The sequence below is a fragment of the Sinocyclocheilus grahami genome, unplaced genomic scaffold, assembly GCF_001515645.1.
Source record: "Sinocyclocheilus grahami isolate Dianchi unplaced genomic scaffold, SAMN03320097.WGS_v1.1 scaffold1254.1, whole genome shotgun sequence".
NCBI lineage: Eukaryota > Metazoa > Chordata > Actinopteri > Cypriniformes > Cyprinidae > Sinocyclocheilus > Sinocyclocheilus grahami.
Window position 1 is genome coordinate 191,145 of NW_015506433.1, and position 26,438 is coordinate 217,582.

At 38.4% G+C, this 26,438-nt stretch overlaps 1 long non-coding RNA gene across 1 annotated transcript in view; it reads right to left on the reverse strand.

The window, feature by feature from the left end:
- Window positions 1–15,151: 15,151 nt before the first annotated feature.
- The window catches only part of LOC107568530 (uncharacterized), a 30,034-nt gene continuing 18,747 nt past the window's right edge, over window positions 15,152–26,438 (reverse strand). Inside the window, exons 2-3 of the long non-coding RNA XR_001606773.1 lie at window positions 16,805–16,961; window positions 15,152–15,590 (exon numbers count right to left, since the gene is read on the reverse strand). This is a non-coding gene — a long non-coding RNA (uncharacterized lncRNA). The remainder of the gene's footprint in view (window positions 15,591–16,804; window positions 16,962–26,438) is intronic.

Consider the following 26,438-nt stretch of genomic DNA (forward strand, 5'->3'; position numbering starts at 1 on the left):
ACCGGGGGAATAGTTATTTATTGCCATATTTGCAGCTATTGATATTCATTATAGGCCACGTCAGAAAAGAATATATCTGAATAGTCTCTTCTGTTGAGGATGAACGGTTTGGGTCGGATGAGACTGCTCTTGTGTTCATTGAGACGGTTAGGTAACTGCAGGTGATGCTGGTTGCTGATGATAGTGAACCGTGGTGTATAATGTCTACTCACATTTTACAGCTTTATTGCAAAGTTATGTTTACACACGCAAGAAGTTTGTCTTGGCGGCAGGAGCTTCCAGTGCAGAAGAAAGTACAGATGGTGCAGACCTATATATATACACACAGTAGAGATGAAATATAACACTTATGTAAGAAAAACAAATAATGCAATATAATATAGGAGTATAAATATAGAGAGAAAACCTATGTAATTGTTTTAATGAATGTACAGATATGTTACAAGTTCATGTCATTTACAAATGTACAACTTTCAGTTGCTATGTATAAATGTGTCAGTAATGATGGACGATGTAGGTTATGAAAGTTGTAATTGTTCAGGCTGAATATAGCCTGTTCTTGTGCCCGGCTGTTCTGGTGGCCGGTGCTCTCCAGCGGCGAGCAGAAGGCAACAGCTCAAAGAGAGAGTGGGCTGGGTGTGAGGGGTCCAAAGTGATTTTCTTAGCCCTTGTTATCACTTTGGAGGTGTAAAGATCTTGGAGGTTGGGCAGAGGGACACCGATAATCCTCTCGGCAGACCAGACTGTCCGCTGTAGTCTCTTGATGTCTGATTTGGTAGCTGAACCCAACCAGACAGTTATGGATGAACACAGGACAGACTCAATGATGGCCGAGTAGAACTGTTTTAGCAGCTCCTGTGGCAGGTTGAACTTCCTCAGCTGCTAGTTCATTTGCAAGCACCAATGTTCTATACAGTTTTCCAATTGATATGGAGTCCAAAATACTCTCGGCAGACCAGACTGTCCGCTGTAGTCTCTTGATGTCTGATTTGGTAGCTGAACCCAACCAGACAGTTATGGATGAACACAGGACAGACTCAATGATGGCCGAGTAGAACTGTTTTAGCAGCTCCTGTGGAGTTATAACTTCATATAACTTCCTCAGCTGCTAGTTCATTTGCAAGCACCAATGTTCTATACAGTTTTCCAATTGATATGGAGTCCAAAATAGTGTGTGTGTGTACCTGGTATTTATCACTTTATGGGGACCAAATGTCCCCACAAGGATAGTAATACTAGTACATTTTGACCTTGTGGGGACATTTTTGAGGTCCCCATGAGGAAACAAGCTTATAAATCATACAGAATGAGTTTTTTTGAGAAAGTAAAACTGCACAACGTCTCCTGTGAGGGGTAGGTTTAGGGGTAGGGTTGGTGTAGGGCAATAGCACATACAGTTTGTACAGTATAAACACCATTACGCCTATGGAATGTCCCCACAAAACATGGAAACACAACATGTGTGTGTGTGTGTGTGCGTCTCTTTTTCCTCTGATCTCATTTTAATTGTTCTAGGAGTTCTCAGTTATAATTGTTCCAATTTTCTTGGTTGTCATCGAGAACTTTTAGCATGAAGATGATTGTAGGCCATGACATTTTTCTTTTAATTAATTTTTCTACTCCATACCTGTAGGCTACCTTCAAACCAATTCATTATTAATTTACTTGAGTGGCCATTTTGCTACCAGCAGACAGGGATTTCCATGTCTAGTTAAAGGGATCGTTCACCCCAAAAATTAATATTCTGTCATCATTTACTTGCCATCAAGCTGTTTCAAACCTTTATGAGTTTCTTTCTTCTGTTGAACACAAAGGAAGATATTTTGAACAATATGGGTAACCAAACAACTGCTGGTCCCCACTGACCTCCATAGTACGGAAACAAATCCTATGGACGTCAGTGGAGGCCATCAACTGTTTGGTTACCAACATTCTTCAAACTATCTTCATTTAGGTTCAGCCGAGGAACGAAACTCATACAGGTTTTGGAACAGCTTGAGGGCGAGTAAATGATGACAGAAATTACATTTTTGGGGTGAGCTATACTTTTAATGTTGTTGCAAGCATTTCAAATAGTGATGCATCTATCGTGTCAGTGTCAGTCAATATGATCAGTCTCATGGCAGCAAAAAAAAGGATGGTTGTTGTCAATCATGCATAGTCATACAGTACCTGAACTAAACTGATAGCCATAACAACTGATTAAATTAACTGATTTGTCTTCTGGCAGTATTTCATGTCATGTTACAAGCCAAGACTGCCATCTGGTTTTTCACCTGCATGTCACAAGCTGTGACTGAAGAACATTAATGCTGTATTGTGCTGTTGTGAATATTTACTGTAAATTCTCTTGATTTTGCGGCTGATTTTGTTCATAGTTCATGTCTGAAGCGCAAATAATGCAGAGCAGGTTATGCACTAAAGTTAAAGATTTAAAGCTGTTAAACTAGAGGCATGAGCAATTTGTAGTAGTTTCGCCTGCCTTAGCAAAAGCCATTCATCAGTTTATATGTGTATATACATGTATATATGATGCTAATTATCCCCAAATCATTTTCATGCAAAGACACTGCTGCATGGTCCATATGTAATCGTCTGAGAAATGCTGATCAATATAAAGTGTATTTGTATCCAGGCACAATGGTGGAGGAACAGATGGTGTTTGGTTGCTTCATGCCAACAAACCAGAAACCCTGCCTGTGTGGGACAAAGCATGAAGGGAAATGCTGAGATGGTGTACTCTAGCACCTTGGATATGCAATGGTGACCCAAAACAATGTACATGAAATCAAACATAAAATGTATTCATTGTATGCAAACTCCATAGGACATTATTATATCAGAAGAAGCCTGGGCCATAGGTTTACAGTAATTTTACAGTGAAACTCTAAACATAGGCTTAACCATGGCTGCCAAAGAGCAGGCGATATGACCAGGCCCTGACTAACTGATTTATCAATTCTGTACAACAGGTCAGAAAAATCTGGTGACAATGTCACAAAGCCTGAATGGTAAAACCGTATGAGAGTTAACACACTATAATATGATGTCTACTAACAAAGGAAACTGCATCTGGAAGGAAGGGAGGAAAAGGGAAAGCTAGTGTGTATGTGACCCATTTTTTATCAGCACAGGCCATTTCAGCTGTGTCCCGCAGGGTCAGTGGGATTCTTTCGGGCTCATTATGTTACACAGAAGATGCCCACTATGTGCTGGTTATAGCAGTCAGTATTCATGACAACTGAACGTCCTAAGCCCTATTAAGGTGTAGAAACCTTTTGCATTAAGTTTTGATGGTTGTTACTTTGCCCAAATAAATGAATGAATGTATTTATTTTTATTTAATTGCATTGTAAATGTGTGTGTATAAACAGTAAGTTTCCTTAAGCAGAGCTGAGCTATTTTCATATGGATAATAATGTTTATTGAGCAGCAAATCAGCATATTAGAATGATTAGAGGAGCTTTCAGAGCTGTCAACTCAACACAGAATCATTGTTTTCCTCTGGGTCTGCGTACAGAGACCATACAAATAAAGTTGCCTTGTTTGTTTCTGGAGTTTGACACGTTGACAATGTCACAAAGCCTGAATGGTAAAACCGTATGAGAGTTAACACACTATAATATGATGTCTACTAACAAAGGAAACTGCATCTGGAAGGAAGGGAGGAAAAGGGAAAGCTAGTGTGTATGTGACCCATTTTTTATCAGCACAGGCCATTTCAGCTGTGTCCCGCAGGGTCAGTGGGATTCTTTCGGGCTCATTATGTTACACAGAAGATGCCCACTATGTGCTGGTTATAGCAGTCAGTATTCATGACAACTGAACGTCCTAAGCCCTATTAAGGTGTAGAAACCTTTTGCATTAAGTTTTGATGGTTGTTACTTTGCCCAAATAAATGAATGAATGTATTTATTTTTATTTAATTGCATTGTAAATGTGTGTGTATAAACAGTAAGTTTCCTTAAGCAGAGCTGAGCTATTTTCATATGGATAATAATGTTTATTGAGCAGCAAATCAGCATATTAGAATGATTAGAGGAGCTTTCAGAGCTGTCAACTCAACACAGAATCATTGTTTTCCTCTGGGTCTGCGTACAGAGACCATACAAATAAAGTTGCCTTGTTTGTTTCTGGAGTTTGACACGTTTTTTTTTTTCTTTTGCAGAAATGGAACTAGAAAGCTACAGAATTTCTGTCTATATTTGAAAATAAATTGGACTAACATGTCACTTTGTGGAGGGAGGATGCTAGAAAGAGCATAAGTAATGTGCTGTCGGTTTGATTTATGCTCTACAGTTTCAGATCTAACCTACTGGCAATATTAAGTGCTACACATTCTTTTAATCAGAAGTTGCTATTTTAAATAGATCTGTTCAAATAGTCTGGGCTGTTTCTTTTTAATTCTATTGACTAATGTGTTTTTTTACTTGTTTGAATCTGTGGTCCTTTGATCTTTGCAACAAGTACAAATGACTGTGAGTAACACTTTAGTGCTCACTGCTAATATGCTCGGACTAGCCTTTCATTTCATATTAGTTGCACACTTGTTTATAGGAGGTTGCTGTCAGTACAGTAATGTACAATTTGTAACAGAGTCAGAAACACAAGACATTCCAAGTGATGCTGAATCACATTAGCATCAGAGTATGGTGTCACCTAATGAGATGAAGCCATGAGAGGATGAGCAGTGCCTTATGTTATAAAAAAGATAACTGGGGTCCTTGATTATGATTGCTTTGTGATTTATCTGCTAGATACCAAGCTTAAACATTAAACACCATTTTGAAGAAAACAATGATTTCCCTGGCGGTTAGTTTGTAACATAGTTGACAATTTGGCCATTTTGACAATGTACATTGGATATGAAATATTTATTTATATATATATATATAGATAGATAGATAGATAGATAGATAGATAGATAGATAATCTTGACTTTAACATTTTTATTCATAATTTTAAACTCAAGGCTCACTCAATTCAAAAAGCTAACATTGCAAAAAAATTTATTTAGGGGATTTTTTTGTGTGTGTGTGCGAGTGTGTTTGTGTGTGTGCGAGTGTGTTTTTGTGTGCGCGCGAGTGTGTGTGCACGAGTGTTTGTGTGTGTGTTTGTGTGCGAGTGTGTGTGTGTGTTTTTGTGTGACTTTGTTACTTTGATTCTTAATGTTTTTGTGTGTTTGTGTGTGTGTGTGTGTGTGTGTGTGTGTGTGTGTGTCTGTCTCTGTCTCTGTCTCTGTCTGTGTGTCTGTGTCTGTGTGCTCTGTTCACAGCTTTGTGGTCCAAATCAGGACAAAGGATGAAGTCACCACCCAGAATTTCCCAAAATACAGAAGAGGGAAGGCTAAAAGAGACCTTCTACAAGAGCAAAACCACTAGTGAAATCAAATCCAATCCTCTTGAAAAATCCTTTTTGAAACGGTTTTATAATATAAAAATATATGCAAACATGAGCAAAATCTATTCAGATCGTCCTCTGCCAGTAATTAGTGCCACAGTGAGTGTTTGCTCTGCCCACTCCATCAGGAATGGTTTGATCTGTTGAGTCAAACGCTGAAAGGATGTAAACACGCCACACGAGGGACTTCTGAAGGGCTTGTGGGTTTGATTGCAGGTCACGGAGTCTGAATCAGGTTGTGAATCAGACTCATTAATGACTCCCTGTGCCTGCTCTGGTTTTGGATGAGTTGGGCAAAACTGTTGAAAAGAAATTTACTTCAACACTGAAAAAGAAATTAAAAATACAGGAGTAACAGTCTATAAAATGAAAGTTTAATAAAAATTTAATAAAAAATGACTATAGGTGGAATTTTAAACATTGATTATTAATAATATCATAAACATATTGTCTAATGTTAGAGGGAAAACTGTAAATATATTGTGCCAGGTAACCTGTCCTTCATGAGGTCTACATGATCTATTTTCACTTATGACTGCAAAACACGGTCACATTAATGACTGCCATTAAGGCCCAGATCAGGTTGAAATCACTCCTAAACAGCATAATTTACAAGTTTTATATATATATAAATATATACAGTGGTGTGAAAAAGTGTTGGCCCCCTTCCAGTTTTTTTTAATTTTTTGCATATCTGTCACACTTAAAAGATTCAGATCCTCAAACAAATTTTTATATTACACAAAGATAATGCAAGTAAATACAAAATGCCGTTTTTAAATGATTATTTATTTTATTAAGGGAAAAAAGAGTTCTTTCATGATTTAACAGAAGGGGGCAATTAATTTTTCACGTACGGCCACATAGGTTTGGACAGCTTTGTTCCCTTAATAAATGAAATCATCATTTAAAAACTGCATTTTGTATTTACTTGCATTATCTTTGTGTAATATTTAAATTTGTTTGATGATCTGAAACATTAAAGTGTGACAAACATGCAAAAAAATAAGAAATCAGGAAGGGGGCCAACACTTTTTCACACCACTGTATATATATCAGGTATATTTGAAAGGAAGGCTAAACAGTGAGTTTTATGTACAGGTATGTTAATGAAATGAAGAAACTGAGAGCTAATGATGTGTAAATGTCCCGAGCAGCTCTCCAAAATAGTGAGCTCCTTCTGGATGAGACGGCATTCAAAGAACATGTTACTATAGCAACAAGTTACATAGCAACCGTGCCCACTGAGACACTGCCTTGCATGACTGAGACTGTGTCAACTTTCAGGGGAGAATAATTTCACAGTAATTAAAGAACTGTATAATGTCTCAGAAGTGATCCTTCTGTCATGTTGTATCAAAATAGCTACAGTGGGTATAGAAAAGAATCACCCGCTTTAAAATAATCATATTTTGTTGTTTTGCAGCATGAAATGAAGACGGACACAGTTTTTGTTTTATCCAGCTGTATTTGTATTTAAGTGTAACTTATGACATCCAAGTGAAACATAGAACACCAACATGTCAGAAAAATATATAAATAAATAAATACATAATTAAAAAACAGAATCACTAAGTTGAAAAAAGGATCACTCTAGTATTTTGTTGAACCACCTTCTGCTTTAGTCTGTTGGGATTTGTCTCTACTAACTTTGCACATCTAGACTTCAATATGTGCCCGCTTTTCTTTTCAGAACTGCTCAAGTTCAGTTAAATGTGATGGTGAGCGTTTGTGGACTGCAGTCTTCATGTAATGGCACAGATTTTCAGTGGGGTTTAAGTCTGGGCTCTGACGAGGCCATGCAAGAACATTCAGCTCTTTCTCCTTCAGCCACTGTGTGCTCAGTTTTGCTGTGTGCTTTGGGTCATTGTCATGTTGGAAGGTAAACCTTCTTCCCATTAACAACTTTCTGGCATAGGGCAGCAGACTTTCCTCAAGAATTTGACAGTATTTTGCTCCATCCATGTTTCCTTCTATCCTGACACGAGCTCCAGTCCCTGCTGCAGAGAAACAGCCCATAACAGGACATCTCCAGCTCCATGCTTTACTGCAGGAATGCTGTTATCTGGATGCTGAGCTGTACTGGATTTCTGCCAGACATATCGTTTGGTGTTGAGGCCAGATAATTCAGTTTTAGTCTCATCTGCCTCAGAATCTTCTAGGTGTGTTTTGGTAAAGCTCAGTCTGAATGCATGCGGCCTTTCTTGAGGAGTGGCTTTTTTCTTGCAACCCTCCCATACAATACAAGCCATATTTGTGGAGGATTTGTGATATTGGAGTCACATGCACACAGTGATCACTCTTTATCATAAATTCAGCTGCTTCAGAGTCGCTTGGTCGCCTCTCTGAGCAGTTTCGGCTCTTTCATCAGTTTGGAGCGACGTCCTGATCCAGGGAGGCTCTGTGTTTTTATCAAATACCTTCTACTTCTTAATAACAGACTTCACTGTGCTTCTAGGCATTGATAAAGCCTTTGAAATGTTTTGGTCTCCATCTCCTGACTTGTGCCTGTCCACAACTTTATCCCAGAGATCTTTTGACAGTAGGCGCGTTTCCATTACAGATTTGTGCAAAACTTTGGTGATATTTTCTGAATGTCGATAAAAAAGTATTGCGAAATGACGGCGTTTCCATTAACCAATGTCATGCGGCTGAAACGTAACCTTTTGCCCCTGGCGATAAGTCATGGCAACGGATTTTGGTGGGATTTTGACTGATTTTGGCTATATTTATTCAAAGGAGGCTTATGCGTGTATCTTTACAGAAGCAGCAAAGAGAGCCGCTTCAGAAACGTGTGTGGCTCGGCTGGAATAAACCATAGACTGTATAAAAACATTAACACAAGCATTGAGTGGCCGCAATCAGCTTCAGTGACCGTATCAGAGCCACACTGCACCGCAGACGTGTGCAATGTAAATTGTCAAAGCATTAATGGTAGAGAAAGCCCCTTATACTGGAGCGCGGCCACTTATGAAGTGTTTCTTGGAGGTTATAGTACACTGAAGAATGATCATATGACTTTTTACATACACCATGTGACCTGTAAATGCGAAAAAGCCGTTTCCATTGCAGTTTTGCGAATTAATCCTTTTTCGCATTGCCTGAAAAACCACCTCATGCGAGCGGAAAAACTTTTTTGCGCTATATGGGCGTTTTTGCGAAATTGACGCGTTTCCATTGGGCATATTTTCAATTCGCAATTTCAATTTGTGCAATTTGAAGGGTAATGGAAACGCGCCTAGAGTCTTGCAGCCCGTAGTTGATTGTTTGCTTCAGTTGCACTAGCAAGGACTGGAATGCTCCAGAAAAGCTCTTTTCATGCAGAGCTGATCAAAATGAGCACATGTGATCACAGTTGAAAGTCAAATAGCTTTGTCTGCCATTGAGAAGGTGATCAGCGGCACCTGATTGAGTTTATTGAAAAGTCATTTTCAGGAGGGGGTGATCATTTTTCAAACTTAGTGATTTTGTATTTTTAGTTTGATTTTTTTTTCTGACATGTGGGGGGGGGGGGTCAGCAGGTCACTGCTGTGACCTTTCCTGGGATATTAGGAAACGTAGTTTTTATTGTTAAATCGTTTATTATCAGAAAGTGCTACTTTAACACACAATCATTTGCATGTTTGAAATCCAATATAACATATTCTAATAGGAACAGATTTTTGGTTTTGTTTTAGGGGAAGCTGTACTGATGCGGCTGTGGCAATGCGTAAGACAAAAAGACTGGTAAATAGCAGACACTAGTCTAGACAAGACTAAGTCTAGAAACACATCAGCAGGGGGAGAGTCTCACAGAGCCGCTTTACTGTTCTCCAAACACACACTTCTACTAAAGGAACAACAGCCCGGTGAGTCATTATCTAATGTATTTCATTCACATACATGCTCATATTACTGATGTCAACTGTCCAACTTATGACAGTTTAATATCCTCCCCAGTGTCTAGCTGTACTGATGCGGCTGTGGCAATGCGTAAGACAAAAAGACTGGTAAATAGCAGACACTAGTCTAGACAAGACTAAGTCTAGAAACACATCAGCAGGGGGAGAGTCTCACAGAGCCGCTTTACTGTTCTCCAAACACACACTTCTACTAAAGGAACAGAGTACAAACAACAGCCCGGTGAGTCATTATCTAATGTATTTCATTCACATACATGCTCATATTACTGATGTCAACTGTCCAACTTATGACAGTTTAATATCCTCCCCAGTGTCTTTTTTTTCTCTGTGATTAAATCTGGTTTCTTCCACAGCTGTGTAATAAGAGTAAACATGTCTCAGTGTGTGAGAAAGAGGAAAGTCTCCATCTAGAGTACAAATGTGGAAATGCACATGAAACTGCCATGAAAGCACTCTTAATTTGCAATACCATCCCGTAATATGACAACATCATCCAGCAATACTGGCATTATTATTGAGACATTGTTCTATTGCATGAATATAATGAACATGAACATGTATAAGACCAATTTTCATGTGTGTATGCTCATGCAGGGCATGCTGTTTGTTCAGTGTGTGTTCGACTTGTTTGACAACATTTTTTCTTCAAGTTTGCAGAAGTCCAGACAAGTCGCAGCGGATTACAAGTAAGAGTCAACGAGTCTTCCCATCATTCTCTGTCATTTATTTTGTGATAGAAATTCATTTGAAAGGTCAAACGCTCAGACGAGAGCCACGTACAGTGGCTTCAAAAATGTTTTGGACATTTACACCACACCTAAAAAAATATCTCTGTGAATCCTGCTGCAGTACACACAAAATATCAAAGCAAGTATTGTTTATTTTAAAGAAAGGAAAGCACATTTTCAAGCAAACATTCAGGTTTGAAATGATAATATGGCTAAAAAAAAAAGTATTCCCTTGTGAAAAAGAAGTACACTTTTGGTATACTTAAAAAAAAAGAGAGTAGCTACTTAGTGTTAAAAAATAATATACTTATATATATTTTAAAACACATAACTGCATGTTTTTTTATGAAAATGTATTCTAGTTTAAATTTATATTAAGAGTATATTTTATTTTATGCATGAGAGTGCTTTTTATGACCCACTTAAGTATGACTTTCGGTCACACTTTATTTTAAGGTCCAATTCTCACTATTAACAAACTATTAACTACAACTTTTGCCTTAATAAACTCCTAATTACTGCTTATTAATAGTTAGTAAGGTAGTTGTTAAGTTTAGATATTGGTTAGGATTAGGGACGTAGAATATAGTCATGCAGAATAAGTGCTTTATAAGTACTAATAAACAGATGATATGTTAATAATATGCATGCTAATAAGCAACTGGTTGATAGTGATAATGGGTTCCTAAACTAAAGTGTTCCCGTGATTTCTTTATTACTTCTATTATCTTTGAAATATGGTTAAGTGTACTGCTGAACTGTACCGACTGAGCATTTATGGTAAACTAATATTTAAAGAAAAAACATGTATCTCATGTATTTTAAAATATATTTGTAATTACACATTTGTAATGATGGTTACAATTAAAACAAATATTTAATTAAAATATTTAAATATTTTAATTCAATACTTGTTCACGTGCTTTAGTATGTTAGTCAGCACGTGAAAATAAGTGTACTTCTTCAACGCATGACAAAAGATTGACTCTGTGTTTACTCTGAAAAAAACCCTGACTTTATACAGTTATTAAAACTCACCAAAACACCAGTCAATTAGAAGTCTTGTGTAGCATTTGATTAGATGACACTTGCTGTGATATTTTTAACCTAATTCAATGACATTTTAAGTGTGACTTAAGTGTCCACATACACCAAGAACATACATATTAGGGGTTGCTATATATTCCCTCAAAATAGTTTCAATTAAAAGATTGACTAGAAAACAGCAGCTCACCTGAAAATATCAGAAAGAAAGAGTTCGTTATGGCTTGAGCCTAAATATGCGGAATCAGACATACAAACAGAGCAATAAACATATCAAAACAACTCTGGTACTTTCACTATTATCTAAAAGATTCACTATTATTGAGAAATTCACTATAAAGAGTCTAAACAGACAACCTGATGTAGTTTGCACTTGTAAAATGTTGATTATAAACATGTTAGGACATTTAATCTCCCAAATGTATAAATAAATTCAAATAATCCTCATCCTACCCTAATTACACTACGTACAAAGCTCAAGCTGATCAGTCACGGCTCGTCCCGTTTGTACACTCTAAAAAATACTGGGTTAAATATAACCCAGCGCTGGGTTAAAAAGGGACAAACCCAGCTATTGGGTTGTTTTGACCCAGCGGTTGGGTTGTTTTGACCCAGCGGTTGGGTTGTTTTGACCCAGCGGTTGGGTTGTTTTGACCCAGCGGTTGGGTTGTTTTGACCCAGCGGTTGGGTTGTTTTGACCCAGCGGTTGGGTTGTTTTGACCCAGCGGTTGGGTTGTTTTGACCCAGCGGTTGGGTTGTTTTGACCCAGCGGTTGGGTTGTTTTGACCCAGCGGTTGGGTTGTTTTGACCCAGCGGTTGGGTTGTTTTGACCCAGCGGTTGGGTTGTTTTGACCCAGCGGTTGGGTTGTTTTGACCCAGCGGTTGGGTTGTTTTGACCCAGCGGTTGGGTTGTTTTGACCCAGCGGTTGGGTTGTTTTGACCCAGCGGTTGGGTTGTTTTGACCCAGCGGTTGGGTTGTTTTGACCCAGCGGTTGGGTTGTTTTGACCCAGCGGTTGGGTTGTTTTGACCCAGCGGTTGGGTTGTTTTGACCCAGCGGTTGGGTTGTTTTGACCCAGCGGTTGGGTTGTTTTGACCCAGCGGTTGGGTTGTTTTGACCCAGCGGTTGGGTTGTTTTGACCCAGCGGTTGGGTTGTTTTGACCCAGCGGTTGGGTTGTTTTGACCCAGCGGTTGGGTTGTTTTGACCCAGCGGTTGGGTTGTTTTGACCCAGCGGTTGGGTTGTTTTGACCCAGCGGTTGGGTTGTTTTGAGTCAAAACAACCCAATAGCTGGGTTTGTCCCTTTTTAACCCAGCGCTCGGTTATATTTAACCCAGCATTTTTTAGAGTGTAATGTCACGTCTGTGGTCTGTGATGCAGCCGTCTCTAGACTGTTAGGCACGTCTGTTGATGTGCTAATAGCTGTGAACAGACGTCTGTCTCAAGCTGCTGACTGGCAGAATGTGACACTGAAAGCTGTGTTTCAGACGCGATGCACAATGTGTCGGCAACAGCAGTGACTGAGACAGTTCCCTCAACATACGCTGATGACACACTATCACTGTTTACTGTCAATAAACAAATATTTCACACAAGTCTTTCAACCACTTTAAAATCTCTGTTAAAGGAAACCTGCCTCTTTCAAAAGTCTAAAATGCCACTCTGATTATTATACTCCATAACTGTGATATTTAAGATTAAAAGAAAGCTTTTATAATACACAGGTGCCATGACACATATTCAGATGTGCGAAAAGATAATTAATGAAGCAGGACAGACCAGGGTTACACACTTTATAATAACTGCACGCTATGGATCATTAGTGAAGCATTAGTACATAATTAACTCATAATTTATAAAGCATTGTCCATATTAATAGACATTAGTAAGCAGTTTATAAATACAGCTATAACTGCTTTGATTTTGATTTATAAGCATATCTATAATGTGTTTGATAATAGTATTTTCATGCTTTATTAATGATCAATTTATCAATTCTAAATTATGTATTGCATTATTTACAAACCAGTTATTTAGGAGTTGTCAGTGGTTCATAAGATCATTTAGAAAGTGTAAGTAAATGATTAATAAACTATTTAAATGTACATTTATATATCATTTTATTTAGACTTATAGTAATAGTGTGTTAATAAATGCTTTATTAACAGGTATTCCTACTGTAATTCATGATTAATTCAGATAGTTCTAAAACATTTAGTAGTGTTTTTGTGAGCTCATCTAAAGTGAGGACTATTTATGCCTTTAAGCATGTATAGCTGTATTTATAAACTGCTTACTAATAATGTCTATTAATGTAGGGTCAATGCTTTATAAATTATGAGTTAATTAATGACTAATTCTTAACTAATAATCTCAGAATCTGGGCAAAATCCCTTTATAAATCCCAGTCAGGGGAAGATTGTGAGTAGGTGCATCTCCACCCCGACTCCTCCCTGAAATCACCATATATGGAGCTTACAACACCTAGTTTTACTATGCATAACCTCATCTGCATATCATTTCTATGCATATTCCCATCCACGTGACACCATGTTTAACACCGCCAAAGATAAAAGACATTAAGGGAATATGAAATACGGACTATTTGTGCCATACACAATTTTTATTGCTAAAAATCATCCAGTATCCTTGTTATGTTTTAGAATAAATATATCAAAAATATCCATAAAAACAAAACTGTTTAAAATAGTTCTCAGATAAAAACTTTAGAAATAGAGTTGATCTCATTCTTTTCCACCGGCCAAATAGTATTCCAGTTGTTTTAAACAATTCAAATAAAATGTCATTTATGCAGTTTTGCTGATAAGGTGAACATCTTTTAGCTATCTTTAGTGGAAACAGACAGGCCTATATTTATTGCATTGCAAATACAATGGTCTGACTCGGCACGTCACTGACAACATGTTTTAAAAAGGAAACGTGCAAATCTTACAGTTTTCTTCAAGCTGTATCCTTCAAATACAGTGGCATTTTTCATAATGTTGTGGAGATGCCTTCACACCACATCAACACATGCAGCTGTGGTTGTACAGTAAGCTATTATCTTTGGACCTATTCAAGCCGGACAATTAACCGTTCGACCACTGAATCCAGCAGTGTTTGCCATGATATCGAAGTAGATTTTAAACTCTGAAAACAGAGTTTAAAATCGTTGTTTACTTCAGAACTTTTCTCAAAAAGCATAGAAAATTGCTTACGCATACTTCTATGCCCATTTTGTGCGTACGCAACTTTCATAAATGAGACCCCTGGGCTGCATTAGTGGATAGTAGAGATAATTCGTGCCAGTGGTTTCTATGATCTACTTATGCTAACGATGCCTTTGAGAAACCCAGCTCTGGTTTATACGTCCCTTCACTTCAGAGATTCTTAGTCTCTGGTCTTGATGTGTGTCTGTGTGTGTCTGTTCTCCACATGGCTTGCTAAATGCACAGATGTATCATCAATGACTGCCTGCTCATGTTCATCAATAAAGTTGAAATGAAAATGATAACTTTGCGTTTCACCTACATCATGAAACTAGACCACGTCCATCATAATGACCAGAGCTCTACACTGAGACATGCCTTAGTTGACTGATGCCCATTTTACATTTTGACATGCTACAGCTACTCCATCCACTTTCATTTGCCTGTCTATTTGAAATAAAATGATTTTGAAATATCACATGTATGAAACAATTCCTTTTATTAATTTTTTTATCATTTATGACAATGGCTTCCAGTGCAGTATTATTTATATAGCCTACTATGTATTAATCATTTGAATTCACTTAACAAAAATGATGGACCCACTTTATAGTATATTAAGTGTCTTTATGTATTTAAATTAATCATTTGATACAATACATGTTTTTAGTTTTGTGCTTGCATTTAAAAATACCTTCCTGTAATTGTATCTGTATTTAATTTATGTAGTTTCATCTACAATTAAATGCAAAACGAAGCAAAAATTAACATAAGTTATTTTTGTGTGTTTTTGTTTTGTTTTTGACATGAGCACATAGTAGTTAAAGACACCTAGTATAAAGTGGGACCAATTTTTTTTTTATATTTAATATTTTAGTTTTAGTTAAAAATAACAACACTGGTGGCTTGAAAGCCACATTCTGATGTTTCTGGTCTCTTAATGTTACTCCTACCTGCCCAGTCTGCAATGAGAGTTCAACTGGCCATAGACAGACAACACCATTTGAACAATGACCGAGTAATCGGAGACATCTGCCCTCGTCTCACTGAAACAACAGACACACAGGCTGAGTCTGCAAGTCCACCCGCAAGTGTGTCATTAGACACAGGGCCATTGCATGTGCAGTAATCCAAATGTTAGTCTGTCCCTGAGGTATCGTCATCTTTATATTTGCTTTTCTTTCTCTCTCCATTAGTGATGTTGGACAGGAGGTGAGGAGGAGTTTTCAGGATCCCTGTTTCTCCTCTGAGCTCTCTGGAGGGAGTGGAGCCTCCAGTGATGTTGGAGACTGAGCTCCTCCGGGACCGTCTGCAGAGCAAATGGACAGGTTAACGCACAGAACACCAAATCTGTGTGTGTGTGTGTGTGTGTGTGTGAGTGAGAGAGAGAGTGTGTGTGTGTGTGTGTGAGTGCGTGTGTGTGTGTGTGTGAGTGCGTGTGTGTGTGTGTGTGAGTGCGTGTGTGTGTGTGTGTGAGTGCGTGTGTGTGTGTGTGTGAGTGCGTGTGTGTGTGTGTGTGAGTGCGTGTGTGTGTGTGTGTGAGTGCGTGTGTGTGTGTGTGTGAGTGCGTGTGTGTGTGTGTGTGAGTGCGTGTGTGTGTGTGTGTGAGTGCGTGTGTGTGTGTGTGTGAGTGCGTGTGTGTGTGTGTGTGAGTGCGTGTGTGTGTGTGTGTGAGTGCGTGTGTGTGTGTGTGTGAGTGCGTGTGTGTGTGTGTGTGAGTGCGTGTGTGTGTGTGTGTGAGTGCGTGTGTGTGTGTGTGTGAGTGCGTGTGTGTGTGTGTGTGAGTGCGTGTGTGTGTGTGTGTGAGTGCGTGTGTGTGTGTGTGTGAGTGCGTGTGTGTGTGTGTGTGAGTGCGTGTGTGTGTGTGTGTGAGTGCGTGTGTGTGTGTGTGTGAGTGCGTGTGTGTGTGTGTGTGAGTGCGTGTGTGTGTGTGTGTGAGTGCGTGTGTGTGTGTGTGTGAGTGCGTGTGTGTGTGTGTGTGAGTGCGTGTGTGTGTGTGTGTGAGTGCGTGTGTGTGTGTGTGTGAGTGCGTGTGTGTGTGTGTGTGAGTGCGTGTGTGTGTGTGTGTGAGTGCGTGTGTGTGTGTGTGTGAGTGCGTGTGTGTGTGTGTGTGAGTGCGTGTGTGTGTGTGTGTGAGTGCGTGTGTGTGTGTGTGTGAGTGCGTGTGTGTGTGTGTGTGAGTGCGTGTGTGTGTGTGTGTGAGTGCGTGTGTGTGTGTGTGTGAGTGCGTGTGTGTGTGTGTGTGAGTGCGTGTGTGTGTGTGTGTGAGTGCGTGTGTGTGTGTGTGTGAGTGCGTGTGTGTGTGTGTGTGAGTGCGTGTGTGTGTGTGTGTGAGTGCGTGTGTGTGTGTGTGTGAGTGCGTGTGTGTGTGTGTGTGAGTGCGTGTGTGTGTGTGTGTGAGTGCGTGTGTGTGTGTGTGTGAGTGCGTGTGTGTGTGTGTGTGAGTGCGTGTGTGTGTGTGTGTGAGTGCGTGTGTGTGTGTGTGTGAGTGTGAGTGGGTGTGTCTCAGAGAATCTGGCTGACCTGTGAGAGAGAGCTCGGCTAATTTGAGGGGCAGGTCCGAGGGATTGACACCGGCAGGAGAACCCAGGATGTCAGGCAGAGCATTACGTCGACCGGATCGACCTGATGACGCAAAATCCAACGCCGGCTCCACCTCCGTCATCTCACCACTGCCATTCTACAATCAAAATGATGGAAAATTCAGCAAAACCAATAAAAGCCATTTTCAAAAAGTGGAGGGAAGCTTAGAATTTATGGTAGCACTTTGTTTTACAGTCATGTTCCTCATGTACATACTATGTACTTGTTATAGTTATGCAGTTACAGTTTATTATTCACTTTCTGAAACAGAACAAAAGTATGAAACTAAATAAATCAAAAACTAAGCCAAATTAAACAAACACAATTAAAACAAGAATCTGAACAATTAAAAAAAGAATAATAATAAATTGTGAATCTTAACAATACTACTATGAAATAATGTTTGCTTATTAATTATATGATATATATTTAATGTACGTTATATATAGTGTTATACTGTATGTGTTCACAGCAAACAATACTGAGGAAAGTACACATACTTTAATAAATGCAGAAACTCGTGTGTGTGTGTTTGTGTATAATCTTAAGTATCTTATGCATTAACTATTGTCACTCACTGTAAATTAATTGCATGAAAAGAGCGACCATAGTCTTCAAAATACCTCTTTTTGTTTTCCACAGATGAAACAAAGCAGGTTTGGAACAACATGGAGACAAGTTAAATATGAACATCTTTTTAGTTAAACAACTTGCCCAAACAAAAATGTTAATACCCACCCCACACTGACATTAACCTTATTAAAAAGCTGGCTCTTGTCTGAATGTATCCAGTGTAATATAATGCAAAATATATTCTATGTCTGTAAGATTCACCCACAGAAATGTACAAGCACACACACACACACACTGATAGCAAGCCATCTGTTCTCACGCTGGCCTCGCACCAAAAGAGTTCATCTAGTGTCCTGGCCTGCCTGACTGTTTTTCCCCCTGAGGGTAGTTTTTGTTTGCTTTGTTCATTTTACTTCTAATAAAGCCCAGACTTCCTGCATCTTGAGTCCTCGCCTCATGTCTCTCCAGTTCCCTGACACTTTCGTTCTTTCTTTCTTTATGACTGTATTTATTGATGTATTTCTCATACAGTTACCTGATGCTTTTCTGGTCTCAAATTGTAGCTTTTCTTTCAATTTATACATTTGTGAATTTCTGTGATGGTTCTTTTCCATTACATTAAATGTGGTAATGAAGAGTTGGTTAATGCTTTAAACTTTATCTGCATGATGGGGAAATCACTTTGAGAACTCCTAAATATAATACAACAAAGAACAAATCCAACATTACATTATATCCGAACTTCCCATCGCTATCTAGATATCCTGATGTCTCTAGCATTTTGGGAAAAAATTATTCACCATGGAACAGTCCATAATAATAATACGAACCCCAAAATAACTAATGAAACAAAAATGTGAAAAGTATATTAAGATTTGCAAAAAAATATCTCTTTAAATATTTACTTTCCTTTGTGACCACTAGCTCTTACAAGTGTATTTGTACCCTTACAAGTATTATATTTTTAATAAATAAAAAAATAATTAAAATGTATATTAATTATTATAATTATAATTATACTATTAATATATATATATTTTTTAATATTAATTAAAATTAATATAAATAATTATAATTATAATTCCACAGCAGCAGAAGATAACAGCACAAACACTTCACAATCAGTGGCTGATTACAGAAATGAATGATTAATAGGTGCAAACCCATAGTAAGACAGAACAGGCAGTGTACAAAGCGTATGTGTTTGTGTTTCACCAGCGAAAGACAGTTAAGACAGATTAAACTCCTGCAGTCTTTCACAATGAACAAATAAAACTAGTCAAAAATAAACAGCAACAACAAAATTCACATTGCACCATTCACCAGTTTGAATTGTTAATGCCCCCACGATGTTAAAGAGGTTCGTTTAAAGGTCTTTAATTACTGTCCCTCTATTTATAGAATGTTACAGCATGTGCATGTGTCTCCTCCACTTGTTCCGCATCCATGGCAACCGCTACATTATCATCCACAGAAATGTAAAGCACAGATTTAATCACCTCCCTGTAAAATGAGAACAGAATAGATCAAACGCTATTAAATACAGATGTGCTTGAGGTTACACTGTAAAAAAGTGCAAGGAATTTACAGGATTCAAGAGTATTATTTTAAAATGTATTACTATAGACATAAATTTGCTGTGAAATCAATGCATGCTGGGTCATTTTCTTACAAATGACTGTGAATGAACAGCAGAACGATGCTAACACCACAGTAATGTACTGCTCTTGTTTTACTGTGAGTTCACATTATAAAGTTGTCTTTAACTGTGCCATTGTGAAGATATTTTGGACTATGGGGGGGCGCCATAAGAAGAGGAGCTTACAGATAGTGATTGATATGAGCGTAGGCTTACACCAAACTGGCTGAATAATTTATTAGCATAGCATAGGAAGTTCATGTTTGATTAAACATCTGTAAATAGCCTTGACATCTTGCGCAAAGCCGACCTCATACGTCATCTGCCCAGAGTTGCTTCCGTGTACAACAGTGAACGCAAGCTAGATTAAAGGGAATATTACGTTTTGAATATGGTTATTTTTCTTACCGAAATGCATCGATTCGCTACAGGAGGCCTTTGTTCACCCCCCGGAGCCGTGTGAGGCACTTTTTATTATGGATGGATGCACTTTATTTAACTTCTTTTGGACTGAAGAACTGTAACACCCTCTGAGTGCCATTAAACAGCTTGGAAGATCAAAGTCAATCTTTTTATATAACTCCGACTGGATTCGTCTGAAAGAAGAAAGTCATATACACCTAGGATGCCTTGAGGGTAAGTAATTCATGGGCTAATTTTCATTTTTGGGTGAACTAACCCTTTAAATTCGACACACACATATCTGTTACAAGTCACAAATCACTCTATGGGTGTATTCACACCTGTCTTGTTTGGTTCGATTGAATTGAACTCAAGTTCGTTTCCCCCTTGGTGCGGATCTTTTGGACAGGTGTCTCATACAGCAATCGCACTCGGGTGCGGATCAAACAACCATACCGAGACCCAGCTGAAGAGGTGTTCTCGGTCCAGTTCCAAACAATCTCTGGTACGCTTGAGAATTTCTGTCCAATGAATGGATGACCTTTAGCACACGTGTGGTTTTGTTTACAATTTCTGGTTCACTTGCAAATTTGTCTGGACCAAATACAATGTTTGTTTTTTTTTCAAGTTCGTCTTGTTTGGTTCGATTAAATCGAAGAACTAACCCTTTAAATTCGACACACACATATCTGTTACAAGTCACAAATCACTCTATGGGTGTATTCACACCTGTCTTGTTTGGTTCGATTGAATTTAACTCAAGTTCGTTTCCCCCTTGGTGCGGATCTTTTGGACAGGTGTCTCATACAGCAATCGCACTCGGGTGCGGATCAAACAACCATACCGAGACCCAGCTGAAGAGGTGGTCTCGGTCCAGTTCCAAACAATCTCTGGTACGCTTGAGAATTTCTGTCCAATGAATGGATGACCTTTAGCACACGTGTGGTTTTGTTTACAATTTCTGGTTCACTTGCAAATTTGTCTGGACCAATTACAATGTTTGTTTTTTTTTCAAGTTCGTCTTGTTTGGTTCGATTAAATCGAACTCAAATTTGTTTCCCCCCTTGCTGCAGATCTTTCAGTGTGAAAGCGAACTATAATTAGTTTAAAATCAGATGAGCAGCCTTGATATTCCCAATAAGATTGACAAAGAAAACAGGATTGTGCCATGAATGATCAAATTAGAATTAAATCCCAAAATCACCACCCTTACAAACATTTACCATGGATGTACTGTAGTAACACTAATCGTATTAACCAGTATACTTTAATTTAACCCTATAAAATTTAGATGATAACTTGTTATAGATTATACAGTTGTTAATAGGCTATTAGTTCATTTTACTGCTGATTATGCATTTCAATTTAATTTCTAATTTCAAAGGCTCCCCAGAAGGAGGTTAGGAGATTAGGGACTTGCCGCCACCTGCTGGCGGATTTAGTTTAATAATTTCAGTTATTTAAATCATATTTCTGTATTCAAAATTTTATATTTAAAACATTAATCTCCACATGAATTGATGAATTTAATTGCACTCATGCTACCTCTGAGCCTCATTAAACATCTGAAAATGTACCTACAAGCCACTTTTGTGTTCTTATGTGCCACCTCTGTACTAATGTACTCTGTACTAATTTCATATGATTGGTAATTTATTTGTCTTATTCTACTTATTATATTGTTTTAAATAGACATTTTAAGAAGCTTATAAACATACATTTTTGAATTTGACATAGATGAAAATAATGCCATTACAAAGGTAAAAAGGAATACAGAAATATTAAATGATTTAAATAACTGAAATTATACGCTAAAAATGAAACTAAATCCGCCAGCAGGTGGCGGTAAGTCACTGATTTTATCACTGAGTCATTCATTCAACTGATTAGTTCGAACAGCTGAATCATTCAGGAATGATGACTGTCTTTATGAACTGACGGAAATCCGTCGTAGCGACGGAACACTTTAATCCCTGTTGTTATATTTATTCTATGTCTTTTGAGGTTTGGTTCTTTTGCTGGTAGCCAAAAGAATGAATGAATGAATGAATGAATGAAGCATAGTCACGTGCCTGGAATGCTTTGCATAATCCGTCCGGTGCTGACTGTGACGTTGCAGGTTAAATTGGAATGTTCAGAATCTGATGACTGTCTTTATGAACTGACGGAAATCCGTCGTAGCGACGGAACACTTTAATCCCTGTTGTTATATTTATTCTATGTCTTTTGAGGTTTGGTTCTTTTGCTGGTAGCCAAAAGAATGAATGAATGAATGAATGAATGAAGCATAGTCACGTGCCTGGAATGCTTTGCATAATCCGTCCGGTGCTGACTGTGACGTTGCAGGTTAAATTGGAATGTTCAGAATCCACATAACACTCATTCTGTTTGATTACCTTTAAAACTCACTCTGCTCTTTTGCATGCAATAGTCCTTCTGCTCGACTGCAAGATTCACTTTACAACAATATTCAGTCTGCTCAATTGCACTTATTTCAGTTGACTCAAGAGTCCAATATATTACGTTTGTCTGGACTTTGCACAGTTGTCTAGACTCTAGAAGATTCTGCTGGTTCCCAAAACATCAAACCATGCTGATCATGGTTTGGGTGGGAACCGCGGGCCCCGACCGGATTTTTTGTGCCGTGGGATTAAATTCCCGAATAAAACGTGGTAGCGGTCGGTAACTCTGGTGAAATTTGAACAAAGATATGCTGTTCTAAATGGAAGTCGGGAACGGGATATTGTTAGACCGCCCGCTCCCGACTTCCATTTAGAACAGCATATATGCGATTTATTCTTATTGACCACCGGTACAGCTTGCGCTCAGGACTGTTATGCACGCACTGCACGCATGCTTTAAACGTCACGCATTTTATTTGCGTGGTCTGTGCGCAGAATGTGCATAACAATGCTCAGAGCAGGCTGTACCTGTGGTAAATATACGGCCCTCAGACAGAACAGGCAGGTTGTCGATGAGTGACAGAGCAGAATAAGGATGGAGCAAAGTGTGGATGTGCTGTCCGTGAAGGAAGTTCAACTCGGTTTTGTTTATATTTTGCTTAGCCTATAATTTTAAATAAAAGATGTCGTATTTATTTATTTTTCTCTGCGACACTTTTCCTATTGTGTAAACAGAAAAATGTCAAACAAATTTAGTATTTTGACAAGACGAATAAAAATAGCTAATAGGCTATTTTTGTACAACCTACATTTTTTTCTCTCTCTGAGACGTTTTTCCCTATTGTGTTGTCAAAGTTAAACGAATTGTATTCTGACAAGACGAATAAAAATAAGAAATACAATTTTTGTAGTTTTATTTTCTCTGACACTTTTTTTCCTACTATGTGTCATGATCTCTAGCTGGAGTGCCCGTGAGCTTCGCTAGAGGGCACTCCATCCCAGACTTCTAACACTCCATCAAAAACTTCATTTCCCATAATCCTTTGCCCGGACTCATCAACACTCACTGTTTGCACTTGTGTCTCATTTACCCTGTCTACTCACCCTATATAAGTCTGGTTTAGTTTGTCATTCTTTGCGAAGTCTTGTAAGTGTTACACTGCATCTCTGTGCGGTTCTCCTGTTTATATGTATCTTGGTTTTTTAACTCTTTGCCTGTGTTCTCTGCCTTCTTGTTTAGTCGGACTGATTGCCTGTGTGTTGACCCTTGCCTGCTGTCTGATTTCGATTCTGCACTTTCCTAATAAACACTGCATTTGGATGCTCACTCAGTCTCTGAGCAGTCCGTAACAGAAAACTTCGCCGATAATGGATCCAGCAGTAAAGATGATGTTTCTCCGCCAAGGTACACATTCCATTGAGGATTATGTTGTGGATTTTCTTGAACTGGCACACGTGACTCATTTAGATGAAATATGCTTAATGATATCAAAGATGACACTCCTCTCAGATTGAGACTGCCTCTCAGACTGACACTATGGCCTACCAGTGCCTCTGAGACTGACTCTACCTCAGAAACTGACAGTACCTCTGAAGCTGCCACTGTCTCTGAGTCTGCCCTTGAATATCAGAAGGCTGCTGCCTCTCAACTGCCATTGGATCTGATATAGCTACTGCTTCTCAGTCATCCACTGTCTCTGAGATTGTCACTCCCTGAAGACCTGAGCTAATTTTAACTTACAAAATCTGTCATATTATGGTGCAATAAAAAAATAAATAAATACATGTTTACGCCTAGATTTCTTTCCTATTTTGTGTATAGTATTAAAGGAAGAGAATTCATGCCACAGTGAGGTGCACGGTAGAAGCAATGCTAAATGCAATACACCAGCACTGTGTTTCCACAGTAAAAACAATGTCTTATTTCACTTATTTTCTTCAAAAAACTGTTGATGTATTTGCTCTTTAGCAATAATTTTCACCAAAATGACATGTAATCAGCTCAAATAAATTTGCATTCCAACTTTTTGATGGTAACCCCTTGCAAGTTAAGCACATTGTTAGATATTGTATTAATTATATAGTATTCAATTATGTTTTCAATATTTAGCTTGCTCGGTGCAGTATTAATTAGTATTGGAGTGAATCCCAATGTATTTGAGCAGATTCCATGTCAAGGTTGTAGCAAATAAGCTCAAAAGGAAAATATGAATAATGAATCATAACTGGATATCTTTAATTATAAATATTTAGATCAGCTGCCAGAAGTAACTGTCGCAGAATCAATATTACAATCAACTAATCTGTTTGTCCAGTGAACATTCAGTGTAATTTCATATCAACTCATAAGAAATATTATTGCTGTGGCCACAGAAAATAATGCATTAGAGTACTAATGAGGGCATGTAGCAAGATCGGCTCGTTAAAGGGACTTTCACTGTGAATTCTGACATACTACTCTTTACACATACTGTTTTTCGCCTATATATATAGTATGTAAATATGCAATTTCAAATGCAGCCTGTATTTTGAATGAATTGGTTAACTAATGATTCAGTTATTCACTCATAACGCCGATTGTTTTATTTCTGATTGAATCAATATTTTTTAACAAATAGGCTGACTAAATGTTTCTGTGATTCACTCATAAGTACAGAGGTTGCATCCGAATATGCCTGTTTCCTTACTATATATGGGGGGGGGAACAGTATGTAAAAACAGTAGTATGTCTAAATAGTAGAACTTATAAATAATACTTAATTACTATTAGAAGTACTTATTCAGAGAGTATGCATTTTTGGAAGCAGCCAGTCACTTGATTCGTTCCTGAATAAAACAAGTTTTTAAACTAATTGGTTGACTGAATGGTTCAATGATTCACTCATAAAGACAGTAACTTGTTGCCATCCACTGGCATAACATGGTAGAAAATAACAACATGCATGTCCTTGGATATTAATTTTAACTGACAATTATATACAGGTGCATCTCAATCAATTAGAATGTCGTGGAAAAGTTCATTTATTTCAGTAATTCAACTCAAATTGTGAAACTCGTGTATTAAATAAATTCAATGCACACAGACTGAAGTAGTTTAAGTCTTTGGTTCTTTTAATTGTGATGATTTTGGCTCACATTTAACAAAAACCCACCAATTCACTATCTCAACAAATTAGAATATGGTGACATGCCAATCAGCTAATCAACTCAAAACACCTGCAAAGGTTTCCTGAGCCTTCAAAATGGCCTCTCAGTTTGGTTCACTAGGCTACACAAGCATGGGGAAGACTGCTGATCTGACAGTTGTCCACAAGACAATCATTGACACCCTTCACAAGGAGCCACAAACATTCATTGCCAAAGAAGCTGGCTGTTCACAGAGTGCTGTATCCAAGCATGTTAAATGAAAGTTGAGTGGAAGGAAAAAGTGTGGAAGAAAAAGATGCACAACCAACCGAGAGAACCGCAGCCTTATGAGGATTGTCAAGCAAAATCGATTCAAGAATTTGAGTGAACTTCACAAGGAATGGACTGAGGCTGGGGTCAAGGCATCAAGAGCCACCACACACAGACGTGTCAAGGAATTTGGCTACAGTTGTCGTATTCCTCTTGTTAAGCCACTCCTGAACCACAGACAACGTCAGAGGCGTCTTACCTGGGCTAAGGAGAAGAAGAACTGGACTGTTGCCCAGTGGTCCAAAGTCCTCTTTTCAGATGAGAGCAAGTTTTGTATTTCATTTGGAAACCAAGGTCCTAGAGTCTGGAGGAAGGGTGGAGAAGCTCATAGCCCAAGTTGCTTGAAGTCCAATGTTAAGTTTCCACAGTCTGTGATGATTTGGGGTGCAATGTCATCTGCTGGTGTTGGTCCATTGTGTTTTTTGAAAACCAAAGTCACTGCACCCGTTTACCAAGAAATTTTGGAGCACTTCATGCTTCCTTCTGCTGACCAGCTTTTTGAAGATGCTGATTTCATTTTCCAGCAGGATTTGGCACCTGCCCACACTGCCAAAAGCACCAAAAGTTGGTTAAATGACCATGGTGTTGGTGTGCTTGACTGGCCAGCAAACTCACCAGACCTGAACCCCATAGAGAATCTATGGGGTATTGTCAAGAGGAAAATGAGAAACAAGAGACCAAAAAATGCAGATGAGCTGAAGGCCACTGTCAAAGAAACCTGGGCTTCCATACCACCTCAGCAGTGCCACAAACTGATCACCTCCATGCCACGCCGAATTGAGGCAGTAATTAAAGCAAAAGGAGCCCCTACCAAGTATTGAGTACATGTACAGTAAATGAACATACTTTCCAGAAGGCCAACAATTCACTAAAAATGTTTTTTTATTGGTCTTATGAAGTATTCTAATTTGTTGAGATAGTGAATTGGTGGGTTTTTGTTAAATGTGAGCCAAAATCATCACAATTAAAAGAACCAAAGACTTAAACTACTTCAGTCTGTGTACAATGAATTTATTTAATACACGAGTTTCACAATTTGAGTTGAATTACTGAAATAAACAAACTTTTCCACGACATTCTAATTTATTAAGATGCACCTGTA